The 16,085-nt window shown below is 36.2% G+C and overlaps 1 long non-coding RNA gene across 1 annotated transcript; it reads right to left on the reverse strand.

The window, feature by feature from the left end:
- Positions 1–13,973: 13,973 nt before the first annotated feature.
- Positions 13,974–14,939, reverse strand: LOC138155744 (uncharacterized). The gene is made up of 3 exons (XR_011166982.1): positions 14,846–14,939; positions 14,677–14,785; positions 13,974–14,608 (listed from the first exon to the last, which is right to left on the reverse strand). It is a non-coding gene; the product is annotated as an uncharacterized lncRNA (long non-coding RNA).
- Between the last annotated feature and the right edge of the window lie 1,146 nt (positions 14,940–16,085).

Raw genomic sequence — 16,085 nt, forward strand, 5'->3', positions numbered from 1 at the left:
TTGTCCTGGGTGAGATCATTGTGAAACACTGAAAACTTCAATGACCCCAGTCTGTTCTGTTTTTGAGTTCTTGAAATAACAAAATAATGCAGTAGGAGAATTTAAGGGGAAAGAAACTCAATTCAGATAGTCCCTCTAGAACTGCAAAGAGGCTGGCGCTAATATAAAATCTTCTATTTTTCCTTCTTATTTTATTTCTTCTCAGTTATATGTAAAGCAACATTCAGTTTTTAAAATTTTGAGTTTTAAATTCTCTTCCTCCCTTTCTTCACACCTTCCTGAGAAAATAATAATGTGATATGTAATGCACAGTCAAGCAAAACATATTTTGATATTAATCATGTTGCAAAAGAAAACACAGACCAAAAATAAAAAAAGTAATAAAAAAAGTTTAAAAATATGCTTTGATCTGAATTTCAGACTCCATCATTTCTTTGTCTGTAGGTAGAAAGCATTTTTCATCATGTCTTTCAGAATTGTCTTGGATCATTGTACTGCTAACAATAGATAATTCATTTACAGTTGATCATCATTAAAATATTGCTTTTACTATATGCAATGTTTTCATGTTTTTTTGCTTTGATTTTAGTATTTTATTTTTCACAATTATGAGTTAAAATAATTTTTTTTTTTACATTTTGAGTTTCAAATTCTATCTCCCTTCTCCCTCCCTGACCTCCCCCTTCCTGAGAGGATGAAAAATCTGATATAGGTTATATATGTGCAATCATGTAAAATATTTCCATATTAATAATTTTGTATAAGAAGATAAGGAAGGAAGGAAATAGTATGCTTCAGTGTGTATTCAGATTACACCAATTCTTTCTCCAGAGTTGGAAAGTGTTTTTCATCATGAGTCCTTTGGGATTATCTTGATTCATTGTATTGCTGAGATTAACTAAATTATTCACAGTTCTTCATTGTATAATATTGCTTTTACTCTGTACACCATTCTCCCAGTTCTGCTTACTTCATTTTGCATCAGTTCATGTAAGTCTAGGTTTTTCTGAAATCATGGTGCTCATCATTTCTTGTAGCATAATAATATTCCATCACAATTATATACCACAATTTGTTTCACCAATTAATGGACATCCCCTCAATTTCCACTTCTTATCCACCACAAAAGAAGTGTTATAAATATTTTTGTACAAGTAGGCTCTTCTCCCTCTTCCCGGGTCTGAAGTTATATGTAGTTTTATAAACCTTTGAGCATACTTATAAGTTGCTCTCAAGAATGGCTGGTTGAGTTCACAACTCCACCAACAGTGCATTATTTTCCTCATTTTCCCACATTCCCTCAAACACTTATCATTTTCACTTTTTTAAGATTAGCCAATCTGATAGGTTATGAAATGGTACCTCAGAGTTGTTTTAATTTGCATTTATTTAATGAATAGTGATTTAGAGCATTTTTCTTCATATGCCTATAGATAACTTTGATTTCTTTGTCTGAAAACTTCTTGTTCATATCTTTTGCCCATATATAAAGTGGGGAATCACTTGTATTCTTGTAAATTAAACTCAGTACTCTATAAATTTGAGAAATGAGACCTTTATCATAGATACTTGCAAAATTTTCCCCAGTTTTCCTTCTAATTTTGCTTGCATTGGTTCTATTTGGCCAATATCTTTTAAAAAATTTGATATATTCAAAATTATCCATTTTACATTTCATAATTACCTCTATATCTGGTTTGGTTCTAAATTCTTCCTTTATCTATATATCTGACAGGTAAACTATTCTGTGCTCTCCTAATTTGATTATGGTATCACACTTTATGTGTAAATCATGTACCCATTTTGACTTTGTCTTAGTTTATGGTTTGCTCACTTCACTTTCCATTAGTCCATATAAATCTTCTAAGATTTTTCTGAAAGTATCCTGTTTGTAATTTCTTATAGCACAGTAGTACTCTAACAAAATAACATGCCACAACTTGTTTAGCCATTCCCCAATTGATAAACATCCCCTCAATTTCCAAATCTTATTCACTGCAAAAAGAGCTACTATAAACCTTTTTATACATATAGGTACTTTTCCATTTTCTTTGATTTTTTTGAAGGGGGGAGTAGAATACAGATTTAGCAGGGTCAAAGGGTATGCACAATTTTATAGCCCTTTGGGGATAGTTCCAACATGCTTTCTAGAATTATTGGATCAATTCACAATTACACCACCAGTACATTAGTGTTCCAATTTTTCATATCCCCTCCAACATGTGTCATTTTCCTTTTCTGTCATATTAGTGAATCTGTTAGGAATGAATTGATACCTTAGAATTGTTTGGATTTGACTTTCTGTAATAAATAGTGATTCAGAACTTTTAAAAATATGACTCTAGCCAGCTTTTATCTTTTATGATACTTGCCTCTTCATATCTTTTGTCAATTTATCAATTGGGGAATGACTGGTATTCTTATAAACTTGACTAAATCTCCATATATTTGAGAAATAAGTCTTTATCAGAGAAACTTGCTTATTTTCCCCAGTTTCCTACTTTCTTTCTAATTTTGGCTGCATTGTTTTTGTTTATGCAAAACCTTATTGATTTAATATAGTCAGAAATATCCATTTTTATATCCCATAGTGCACTTTATCTCTTGCTTTGTCATAAGTTCTTCCCTTATCCATAAATCTTAAAGGCAAAATTTTTTCTTTCCCTAATTTGCTTATGGTATTACCCTTTATGTCTAAATCATGTACTCATTTGACCTTTTTTTGTATATAGTATGAAATGTTAGTCTAAACCTAGCTTTTGTGGAACTGATTTCTAGTTTTCCCAGCAATTTTTATCCAACAGTCAATTCCTGTCACAAACGCTTGGATCTTTGGGTCTATCAAATATTGGATTACTACAGTGATTTACTACTGTGCATTGTGTACTTAATATATTCTATTCATCCACAATTGTTTTGATGATTACAACTTTGTGATACATTTTTAAACCTGGTATTCCTAGGTCACCTTCCTTCTTATTTTATTCCATTAATTGACATTATTGGCTTTTTATTCATTCAGATGTATTTTATTTTTTTCTAGTTCTAAAATTATTTTAGTAACTTAATTGATATGTCACTGAATAAGTAAATTAATTTGGTAGGATTATCATGTTTATTTTCTTGGTTCAGCCTACACATGGGCAATTAATATTCCTCCATTTTTTTTTATCTAAGTTTATTTGTGTGAAAAGTGTTTTGTCACTGTGTTCATATGGTTCTTGGGTTTGTTTTGGCAGGTAGATGTCCAAATATTTTATGTTGTATGTAGTTATTCTAAATGGAATTTATCTTTCTATCTTTTTACTGCTGGACTTAGTAATAAGTAGAAATGCTGATATGGGTTTATTTTATGTCCTACAACTTTGCTGAAGTTGTTAATTATTTCAACACAGTTTTAGCTGATTCTCTAGGATTCTTTATGTATTTCTTTTCTTCTCTCATTGCAATAGCTAGCATTTATATTACGATATATAATAGTGATGATAATAGGCATTCTTGATTCACCTCTGGTCTTCTTGAGAAAACCTCATCTCCATTAAAGATAGTGCTTGTTGGCAGAGCCAAGATGGTGGAGTAGAAGCACAAACCTGGCATGATCTCCTATTCCAATCACTTCCAATACATGTAAAAAATGACTCTAAACAAATGTTAGAGCTACGGAACCCACAAAGTGATAGAGAGAAATAAATCTCCCACTGAAGGCAGTCCGGAAGGCTGACAGGAAGGATCTAAAGCACCAAGCTGTGAGCCAAGCACACTCTTGCATGAGCCACATGGTTCTGGCCCCAGGGTGGCCCTGAACAGTGGTGGCCTGAGCAGACTTCAGGACAGTGAACCGCCAGCAGCTGTGGCAGTTTCCTGATGTCTCAACGCATAAATGCCAAAGATAAATGAAAAGGCCAGTGTGGCACTCCGTTGGAACAGAGTGGGGCAGAAGAGCATGGTCCAGCTTCTATTTCCCGGGCGAGAGGTGGTAGGGGCAGGGTGGTGGCTGCAGCTACTGCCCTGTGGCTGCTTCCAGAGATCCCAGCCTGCAGATTGCAGGAGGACCAAGAAACCATTCAGAGGGTAATAGCTCTTGCTTTAACCTGCTTGGATCTGGATCATAGTCTTGGGTGGTGGTCCTGGGGTGTGTGGCCAGTGTGTCAGAGCTTGTGGGGATTGTAGAGAGGGCACCCTCCTATAAGTTCTGGCAGCTGCAAAAACCCCAGCAATTTGGTACAAAGCTCTCTCTATTCTGGAAGCAAAGTTCTACTGTGGCAAAGAGCCCAAAAGTCAAATAATTGGATGGCAATATGAGCCAGCAAAGGAAGCACAAACAGATCATATAATCTTTTTTGGGTACAAAAAGTATCAAAGCATGGAATGGGAGGAAGACAACAAAGTCAGAACTCCTGCATCAAAAGTTTCCAAGAAAAATATGAATTGGTTACAGGACATGGGGGAGCTAAAGAAGTATTTTGAAAATCAAGTAAAAGAAGTGGAGGAAAAATTGGGAAGAGAAATGAGAATGATGCAAGAAAATTATGAAAAATGAATCAATAGCCTGTTAAAGAAGACTCAAAAAATACTGAAGAAAATAACACCTTAAAAATAGACTAACTCAAATAGCAAAAGAGGCCCAAAAAGCAAATGAGGAGAAAAAATGCCTTAAAAAGCCAAATTTGCCAGACGGAAAAGGAATTTCAAAAACTTACTGAAGAGGATAATTTCTTCAAAATTAGATTGGTGCAACTGGAATCTAATGACTTGAGAAATCAAGATACTATAAAACAGATCCAAACAAATGAAAAAAATAAAAGGCAATGTGAAATATCTCATTGGAAAAATCACTGACCTGGAAAATAGATTCAGGAGAGATAATTTAAAAATCATAGGACTACCTGAAAGCTGTGATCAAAAAAAAGATCTTAGACACCATCTTTCAAGAAATTATCCATGGGGGTGGCCAGGTAGCTCAGCGAGTAACAGCACCAGTTCCAGTGTCAGGATGACCTGGAGATTGAATCCTGGGCTTAGACACTTAGCACCCACCCAGAAACACCTGGCTGTGTAACCTTGAGCAAGTTACTTAACCCCAATCGCTTAAAAAAAAAAAAAAAGAAATTATCCAACAAAATTGCCCTGATATTCTAGAACCAGAGGGCAAAAAAGAAATTGAACAAATTCACCAATCACCTCTTGAAAAAGATCCCCAAAAGAAAACTTCTAGGAATATTATAACAAAATTTCAGAGTTCCCAGGTCAAGAAGAAAATACTATAAGCAGTCAGGAAGAAACAATTTGAGTATTGTGGCAACACAATCAGGATAACACAAGATCTAGTGGTTTTTACATTAGGGGATCATAGGGCTTGGAATATAATATTCCAGAGGTCAAAGGAGCTAGGACTGAAACCAAAAATCACCTACCCAGCAAAACTGAATATAATGTCTCAAGGGAAATTATGGTCATTCAATGGAACAGAGGACTTTCAAGCATTCTTTTTTTTTAAGCAATTGGGGTTAAGTAACTTGCTCAAGATTACATGGCTAGGTGTTTATGGGTGGATGCTAAGTGTCTGAGCCTGGATTCAATCCTAGGTCATCCCAATTCTGGGGCTGGTGCTCTTACTCACTGTGCTACCTGGCTGCCCCTACTTTCAAGCATTCTTGATGAAATAACAAGAGCTAAACAGAAAGTCTGACTTTCAAATACAAGAAACAAGAGAAGCATGAGAAAGTAAACAGGAAAAAAAATTATAAGAAATTTATTGAAGTGGAACTATTTACACCCCTCCATAGAAAAACAATAATGTAACTCATAAGACTTTTCTCAATATGAGAATAGTTGAAGGGTATATATAAATACACACACATATACATATATATGTATGTGTGTGTATGTATACATACACATATATGTATGTATAGGTGGGTGTGTGTATAAAAATATATATTTGAGTGTGGGCATATGTATGTGCATGTATACATAGATAAAGGCCACACAATGAGTTGAATAATTTAAAAATAAAATTAAGAGGTGAGAGAGGAATTTATTGGGAGGAGAAAGGGAGAGAGAGATTGGGGTAAATTATCTCATAAAAGAGGCACTAGAAAACTGTTACAATGGAGGGGATGAGCAGGAAGGTGAAATGGAATGGGACAACCTTATTCTCATTGAATTTGGCTTAAGGAGGTAATAATATATACCCTCAATTTGGTATTTTACCCTACAGGAAAGTAGGGGATAAGGGGATAAAAGGTGGGATGATAGAAAGAATACTGATTGGGGGAAAGGGTAGTTAGAAGCAAACACTGTTGCAAAGGGACAGGGTCAAAGGAAAAAATAAAATAATTGGGGGGTGGGATATGCTGGAGGGAAACATAGTTAGTCTTTCATAATAAAACTACTATGGAAATATTTTGGGTAACTACACATTTACAACTTATATTGAATTGCTTATCTTCCCATTGGGGGTGGGTGAGAAGGGAAAAAGGGAAAAATCTTCAACTCAAAATTTTAAAAACAAATGTTTAAAAAAAAATTGCTTTTTTTTTCCAGACAATGGGCAAATAAGATATACAGGCACTGGGGTATAGAAATCCATCTTGCCCTACTAAAAAGTTAGGGGAGGGATGGGGGAGGATATAAGAGAGAACAGATTGGGGGAAGGGGTATTCAGTAGGCTTGCTATTTTGGGGTGGGGGTAGGGAAAAGATGGGGAGAAAAATTTGTAATTCAAAATCTGATGGAAATGAATGTTGAAAACTAAAAATAAATAAATTGGAAAACAAGATAAAATTAATAAAGAAAAAAAGATAATGCTTGTTGATAGTTTTAGATAGATTTTACTTACTACTCTAAAGAAAGCTTCATTTATTAATATGCTTTTTAGTGTTGTTTTTAATAGGAATGGGTGTTGTATTTGGTCAAAAGCTTTTTCTGCATCTATGAAATAAGTTTATGACTTTTGTTGATTTTGTTTCTGATATAGTCAATTATGCTGATACTTTTCCTAATGTTGAAACAGCCCTGAATTTCTGGTATAAATCCTGCCTTGTCATAGGTCACTTTTGTGATGTATTACTGTAATCTCCTTGTTAGTACTTTATTTAAAATATTTGCATTGATATTCATTAGGGAAATTGGTCTATAGTTTCCTTACTCTCTTTGTGCTCTTCTTGGTTTAAGTATCAGCACCATATTTGTGTTGTAAGAGGAATATGGTAGGATTCCTTCTTTGCCCATTTTCTCCCAAATACCTTGTACAGTATTGAAATTAATTATTCTTTAAAAGTTTGGTAGAATTCACTTGTGAATCCATATGGCCCTCGTGATGTTTTCTTGAAGGGATCATTCATAGCTTATTGAATTTCTTTTTCTAAGGTAGTGTTATTTAAGTATTCTATTTAAACAAAATGTAATTTCTTTGCTTATGTCTTTTAATTAGTTCTATTTTTGCTTTTGCTTTGTCTGAGATCATGATTGCTATCACTGATTTTTTTAACTGCAATTAACACATAATACATTCTGCTCCAGCCCCTTACCTTTATTCTCCATGTCTCTTTTTGTTTCAAATGTGTTTCTTGTAAAGAACATAATATAGGATTCTGTTTTTAATCAATTCTGCTGTCCACTTCCATTTTATGGGTGAATTCATCCCATTCACATACACAGTTATGATTATAGCATATTCCCTCCATTTTCTCCCCTTTTATCTTTATCTTTTAAAACTTTTCCTCCTCAATAGTCTGTTTTGTTTTTGTAATCACAAAGCAAAGTGACATTTTTTTGCTGGATTGAATTCTAGCCTATCAGAGACTGGGATGTGAGTTCTAGTCAAGAAGACATGGGTATTGAATATTAGCCAAACAGATATGGGTATTGCGTTTTAGTCAATCAGATGCTGACTAAAACTGTATATAAAGAGAAATGGTGTGAGAGCAGACACTGAGAGAACCAGAATCAAGAGAGCTATCAGGGTTGAGAAGAAGAAAATAAAGAGAAGATTCGTCTGAGAGCTGGGAGGAGACCTCTGAGAACAGAGAGGAGACCGCTAAGAGCAAAGAGAAGACTTTTGATGACAGAGACTTGATGAAGTAGTTTCTGAGCTGTAAAAACAAATATAGTGGTAGGGCAGAAACCTGCCCATAGGAAGGAGGTTTAGTTTAAGCCCCTTTAAGAGCTCTTAAAGTGAACTGAGTTGTTAACACAGAGTCCCTGGACTTTGGAGGTGAATGGAGATGTTGGTGTTGGTAGTGTGTATTGTTGCCCTATTAAGCTTTGTTTTCCCAGAGGAAGAAGCTTCTGGAAGGAGCCCCTGGAGCCTGCTGTCAGACAGAAGCTTCAAGTCAAGCAGTCCCTGTAATCTGAGGCCTGGAGCAGGAGTGCAAAGTTGCCTACATGTGAATCCAGGAGATATTCAGTAGAGCTCAGCTCACAGAGGAAGAGCTGTGGGACTTGGAAGTCAACCTGGAGTCAAGATGAAAAAGGACTTGGACACTTGGTGTTAAGGAGATTGTTTTTACTGTAACCTAGAGGTGGATGGTGTGATATTTTCTGCTTCCCTTTAAGGATGTGTTGTGCTAAGGAAAACTCTAGCCTGGAACCCCCTGATTGTACAAACAAGGATTTTGGGGAATGCTAATGGATGGAATGATATATGATTATATGTGTGTATATATAAATACAAATATATACATATATACACCCATATGTGTATACATATATGTATATGTATAGAATGACATATTTTGCTTGAGGATATTGCTATGAATGTTATGCTTTACTGAACAATGTTTAGTTCTGAATAGAGAGTTCGTTATACTATGTGATTAGACTCTTAAAATTATGGACAGTAACAGTCCCCAGGCATGCTACCGTGATTGCTGTTACAGTTTCTGACCAATGCCTCCTTTAATCTGCCCTCTATTCCATCAGTCCTCTCCTTTTTTCTTATCTGCTTCTTCTCCTACTTACCTGTAGGGTAAGATAGGTTTTCTATAACCAACTAAATGTGTACGTTATTCCCTCTTTGAAACTGATGATAATAATGTTCTACTCTTGCCCACCCCTATCTTCCCTTCCATTGTAAAAGCTTTTTCTTTCATGCTTCTTTTATGTGAGATGATTTTCCCCATTCTACACCTCCTTTCCCCTTTCTCCCAGGGCATCCCACTTTATCATTCCTTAGTTTGATTTTTAAAAAATCATCCCATCATAGTCAACTCACACCCATATACCCTCTTTCTATGTATCTTTATTCTAACTGTTCAAATTATCAGGAAGTTCTGAGAAGTTACAAGTATCATCTTCCCATGTAGGAATGGAAAGAGTTTAACCTTATTGAATCCCTTATAGTTTCACTTTCATGGTTACCTTTCTCTCGAGCATTCCATTTGAAAGTCACATTTTCTATGCAGCTTTGTTTCTTCCAAAATGTTTGAAAGTTGTCTAATTCTTTAAATATCAATTTTTCTCCTGAAGGCTAATATTCTATTCTTCAAGTCAGGTGATTCTTGGTTGTAACCCTAACTTCTTTGCCTTCTGGAATGCTATATCCCAAGTCCTCCAATCTTTTAATGTGGAAGCTGCTGAATCTTGTGTCATCCTGACTGTGATTTCATAACATTTGGATTGTTTCTTTCTGGTTGCTTACAATACTTTCTCCATCTCTGAAATTTGGTTGTAACATTCCTGGGAGTTTTCATTTTGGAATCTTTTTTCAGGAGGTGATTTGTGGGTTCTTTACATTTCTTTTTTATCCTATGGTTTTAGGATATCAAGGAATTTTTCCTTAATAATTTCTTGAAATATGATGTGTAGGCCCATTATGGTGTTCACGTATTCCAATAATTCTTAAATTATCTCTCCTTAATCTATTTTTCTGGCCAATTATTTTTCCAGGTCAGGTGGAGAAAACATCCAAACAAATGAAATTAAAGGACTCTCAAAATATTGAAATTAGAAACACATAAGGAACAGGAATATTCAGTTAATAATGATCTGTTATTAGTCCACTTGTTTACGGCTAAGACTGTCACATGCTAAACAAGTCAAGAATTGAGTAAAATGACCAGATAAAACAGGTCCCGAACCATTTTTCCTGAAATGCCCAAGTAGTGAAAGTAAAAAAGAGTAAAATAGGTACTTGCTATTTCTGAACTGCAAATGTCCATCATTAATTTCTGTGCCTTTTGGGTTCCCCTTATACCCCTACATATGGTTATTTCTTGTAATTCTTTTTTTCTTTCAATTCTCAGCTGAAGTACCACCTTCAACAGAAGGGCCTTCCTGTTCTCCCCAGCTATAAGAGCACTCCCTCTAAGATTTCTTCCTATTTTATGCTATGTATGATGTATATCAAATATACACATATTTTTTTCCCCTAGAATATAAGCTATTTGAGTGCAGAGACTTTTCTTTTCCATTTTTTTCTTGGTATCTGAAGTGTTTAGCATAGTGCCTAGAACATAGTGGGCAATTGATAAATCTGTTGATTTACTGATTGATTGACTGAATGATGCAGAAAATTATAGGGCCCAATTCTTCAATTCAGTTTCTTTGTATGTAAAAATGCCCTTGTATAAGATATTTTAAAACTGGGATTTGTTTAGCTTTTGTTGTCTCAATTTTCAAGGCAGATCTTGAGTTAGAGAGACCTGAGTTCAAATCAGGCCTCAGATACTTCCCTCAAGTTCCTCATCTATAAAGTGGGGGTAATAATAGCATCTACCTTCCAGGGTTATTGTGAGAATCAAATGTAATAAAAACTATAAAGTGCTTAGCATAGTGCCTGGCAAAAAATAAACATGATATAAATGTTAGCTGTTCTTGTTGTTGTTAAAAAATCCAGAAAGGATAACAAGTACAGTGAAAATTTCAGGAAATTTTAATGAGGGGAAAATAGGTATGTTTTATTCACAGAAAGAAGACATCTGAATGCTAGGATCATAGCATTTCAAAACAACAATACTGAATCAGGGAGCAATAATGAATCAGGGAGATCTGAAGTTTAAAAAAATAATGAAGTTAATATTGGAATCATAAATTGACTATAAGGGAAGTCTTATTGACGGTAAGTAATAATTGGATTGTAGAAGCTAAAATCTCAGGGGAAGGGGTGAAATCTTCATTTAATCTAGAGTAGAGCAGTGGTCTAGATAAAAACACCCAGAAGCACATTTCATGGAATAGTCCTGTCTGGCAGGAACTTCAGTGTATGACCTCACAGGTCTTTTCCATCTTCAATTTCTATCACTTCACCAATAAAGCTTAGCCCCAAATTGCACAATGACCTACCCTAAGAAAATAAACAGTGAGCTACTAGACTATGTGGCTTTTCCCCAAACAGAAAAGCCCCAAGATCACAAAGACCAGCCCAGAAGATCAGTCCTAAACATGGGCAGGATAAATAGATGCTTTCATTATCTCAAATTTTCCTAATCCTCAAATCAGAATGGGCAAAGGGGTTGCCAGGTTTTCTGGGGTATTGGATGGCATGGGCTTTGCATAATCTCTCCTAAGCTTCCCTCTGTCAGGAAGGAACTATCCTTTGAAGATGACTGGATAGATTCCAGCACCTTCTCTTAGACTCCCCCAATCCTCTGTCCACCTCCCCTGAGCCCCTTCTATTGGCTCTGTCCATCCCTGGGAAAGTAAGAAAGTTACAATGCCTTAGGACATTCCTTGGTAGAGAATGGTGGGCACAGCCTTGGAACTAGTCTGCCACTTGGCACACTCAGATGCTATTCAGAGGACGACCACTTTGAAAAACCAGTCTGTTCAGAATGGACATGACTAGGAAAATAGATTTCCTCCTGCTTTACTAAGAGATCAGTGTCTAAACTTTCTGGTTTTGTTATCATTATTATTAGACCTTCCATTCATCTCTTATTACATGGCCACTGCTAAGAAATGGGTACCTGAGAGAGTAGACTGAGCATGTGAAGAAACAGAAGCTAGGCAAGGTTGGACAGGCACAAAGTCAGAAGAAAGGTGAAATAAAGCATAAGAAATTCCAGGGGTCTCATCACCCAGCTTCTTGTCTCACCAAGCCATCTTCCTGTCCGGTGAGTCTTCCCTTTATAAATGCCTTTTTTGAGATTTGCTGTCTCTGAATCACTAAACCTTAGGCAACAAAGACACTTGGCACATAGAGTTCTCATGTGTATTTTCTCAAGAGACTGTAACAGCTGCAACCTTTTGGACAAAATAGTATTCATTTTAAAACCATGAATGGACATTTTCTTTAACCACATCAAATCCAAGAGTAATTTTTCTCTTTATGTACATATCTGAAAATCATCCAGATAAGTTATTCTGTCTCTTCTTGCCCTATAGGACTTCTCACATTGCTTTCAAGAGAGGACTCAATTAGATATAAGCTCCCAGAAAATAAAGATCAGGCATCTCATTTCTCTCTTGCAGCCTTCACTGAATCTAGTAAAGTTTAAGTTGAATAAATACCTGTTCGCTGATTGACTGATTTATACTTTGTGAGTGAGCAGAGAAAAAAGGTGTTTAGGGAAGAGAGAATTAAATCTTTGGTGATATTCATCCCCCAATTCCAAAATAACTAAAAGATTTAAAGTTGATATTCTGATTGCCTGATTGTGGTGTGGAGGAGACTCTACATTATTAAAGATAATATTTTCAGAGCACAAGAGCTAGTATCAATGTGGAGAAGTATTGTGGGCAATTTCCTGGTATGGGATTTACGTGCTATGCAGAGACCATCTTGCTTGGTAAAAGAGGGGTTCATTGCCAGAAGACTCGTTTGGTGATAAATTCTTAGCCACAACAACCCATGAAGCAAACACTAATGAACAGTTATAATGAGTATAGGGCAAATGGCTTTTTGCCCCAGAGGAACAATATGGAAAAGGGGGATTCTTTCCCCACTTGTCATCTTGCTGGTTCCCATTACCTCCAGCATTCTCCATCCTCCTCTGGGGCTTGCCTTCTTACACATTTCCCATGGGGATCAAGACTGGACTGCCCTCTCTTCCAGCAGAACTATAACTTTGATCAACTTCTCTTCTATGGTCTGCCACCATCAATTATCTCCCCGAACCCAGTGTAACCAGGTGAAAAAATTGCTAGTGATGGTTTCAAAGGTGATGATCTACTTTTCTATCTCTGAACATCTGCCACTGCATAATTAACTTAATACTGTTTAGATTCCTCCCTCTTGGGGAACTGTATGGGAAGGAGTAGTTATATTCCTTTTAATAAATCCTTATCACCTCCTCAAACATGGTGAACTTCACACATTTCCTCTTTTCTGTTTTTTTTTTCTGAATTTGAAGCAAGTGAAGGAAACATTGAATGTCTGTTACCGTATTACAGAGAAAGAGGCTGGTCTAAAAGCATTCAGGCTTGCTCCAGGGAGCTGGTGATGACAGTGATCACTGATTATGTTTGATTGTGAGTCATGAAAACCTAAAGACAACACAGTCCAGGAAGGGACCCGTATTTAGCTTGAAACAAGCATAATAACATTCTTGGAAGGTATATTTGGAGAGAAAACAGGTCCATTGTGGGATAATTTTTTCAACAAGAAAGTTTTTCAGAAACATTTGTCTGCTCCTTTGGTTCTAATGTGTAAAGTACTCAATTACAGATTGTGTTTGTGTGTGTTTGACCAGTATTCTATTTCTAGGATCAATTAAGATAAACCATATATGACTGAGCTCAGTGCTGATTTAGAAGATAGGGGAGTAAATTAAATTAAATTTTAATTATGTGGGTTTTATATAGGTTTGGACCTGGATTTTCCCCAAATGTATATATACACAAATATGCATTAGGAGAAAAATTGTTTAGCATAACCTCTGATTTGGAAGAGTCCTCAATAAGCTGCCAAGTCCAATCTGGACCCAGTGAGAAATCCTGTCTACAGCACTGCTAACAAATTTCAATAAAAGTTTGTTGAGGTTTGGGATTATGAGAGGTCCTTTTCTCACACTGAAGAATTCCCTTTAGACTGTGGCTGTTTCTTGACTAATGGTGTTTGGGAAATATAAAACCAGTGATATTACCATTATGATCTCTGACTATAGAAGGTAATTTAGAGAGGGAAAAATCCTTCTTTACAAGTGTTTTCTTCATGTGTTACACCAAAAGGAGACCTTATATCAGAATATTTTGATATATGGGGTTTTTAGGTGAATTCTACTTTAAGTAAAATGAATAAAATTCTTTTTATTGTTTTTTTTCCCCTTCATAAACTGCAGAAATGGCTATGATGCCAAAGACATTACCTTTTATGTCTGTGTTGGAAACAAAAGTGAACATTAACAAAAAGAATAAAAGTAAGCTAAAAAGTTCATACTAGGCTATTAGACTGGAAGTATGGGCCATAATTCTCTTTCCTGTCTCTCAAGATGGTGGAGAAAAAGCCACCCAAGGAAAAGAAGGTCAAAAAGGAAAAAAAAAGAGAACAGAAAGGAAGATGTAGCTGAAAAGGTCAAAAAGCCTCAAAAGCATTGCAGTCGGAACCCAGTACTGGCCCGAGGGATTGGTAGATACTCCAGGTCTGCAATGTATTCCTGGAGAGCCATGTACAAGTGGAAATACACTGCCCCCAAAACCTGGATTGAAAGGAAGAAGAAAGAAAAAGCTCCTGCTACTATCTCAAAGCCTGTCAGTGGTGATAAGAATGGAGGAACTCAAGTGGTAAAGATTCACAAAATGCCTAGGTATTACCCTACCGAGGATGTGCCTAGAAAGCTGCTAAATCATGGCAAAAAGCCCTTTAGCCAGCATATGAGGAGACTCCGAGCTAGCATCATGCTCACTGGCCGCCACAGGGGCAAGCGAGTGGTTTTTGTGAAGCAACTGGCTAGTGGCTTGCTACTGGTGACTGGACTTCTTACCATCAACCATGTTCCTCTGAGAAGGACCCATCAGAAATTTGTTATTGCCACTTCTACCCGGGTTAAACTTTCAGGTGTGAAAATTCCAAATCATCTTACTGATGCTTACTTCAAGAAGAAGAGGCTCTGTAAACTTAGACACCAAGAAGAAGAGATTTTTACACAGAAAAAGAGAAATATGAGATTACAGAGTGAAACAAGGCTGATCAGAAAAGAGTAGACTCTCAGATCCTACCCCAAATCAGGAAAATTCCTCAGCTCCGTGGCTATCTGCGTTCTGTCTTCTCTCTCTCCAATGGAATTTATCCTCACAAACTGGTGTTTTAAATGACTTGCAGAGAACATTTATTAAAATATTTGATATAAAAAAATGTTCATACTGAGATAGACGATGGACTTGAGCCAAAAAGATGAAATATCCATTAGGATAAATATAAAGTCCTATATCTAGAATAAAAGTCAATTGTGTAAGCACAAAATGGAGTAAAAGTTCAAGTAATTTTTTTTCCAATATGATCAAATATTTTGATACAATGCTAAGGAAAAAAAATAATTGGGGGGACGGCCAGGTAGCATAGGGAGTAAGAGCACTGGCCCCAGAGTCAGGATGACCTGGGATCAAATCCGGGCTCTGTCACTTAGCACCACACCCAGAAATAACTGGCCGTGTAACCTTGAGCAAGTTACTTAACCCTGATTGCTTTAAAAAAAATAATAATTGGTATACAAATACAAACGATTATAGCTGCTGGTATTTCTATGGTGACTTAAGGGTCATAATTATTTTACACCCATTACTTCATTAGAGCATCACAACAAGCACTAATATATAGGTACTGTTCTACTATTATCCTTTTGTACCCAATATTCTATGAACTCATAATGCCAAATGAAATAAATGTGATTTGTAATTGAATAAAAGTGTTAAGATGTAAGCTCATCTCTTGTAGGGTGCACCTCTGGTAGGAGTCAGGGCAATAGGGATGGCATACACCTCTTCCTCCTCTTCCCATATGACTTTGTGCTCTTCTGCTAGGTCTCTTTACTATGTGAACTTTTCATTCATGTACTTTAGAGACTGAGTATTCACTATGGTTAAATCCACTTAAAACAATTCATTTTCATGCACTGATGTCATATGTGGTCAAGTGTCAAGGAAGGAAGGAAGGGAGGGAGAGAGGGAGGAAGGGAGGGAGGGAGGGAGGAAGGAAGGAAGGAAGG

This window comes from Petaurus breviceps, unplaced genomic scaffold, assembly GCF_028583685.1.
Source record: "Petaurus breviceps papuanus isolate PSGF00001 unplaced genomic scaffold, PetGlider_PUasm1.0 98, whole genome shotgun sequence".
Classification (NCBI taxonomy): domain Eukaryota; kingdom Metazoa; phylum Chordata; class Mammalia; order Diprotodontia; family Petauridae; genus Petaurus; species Petaurus breviceps.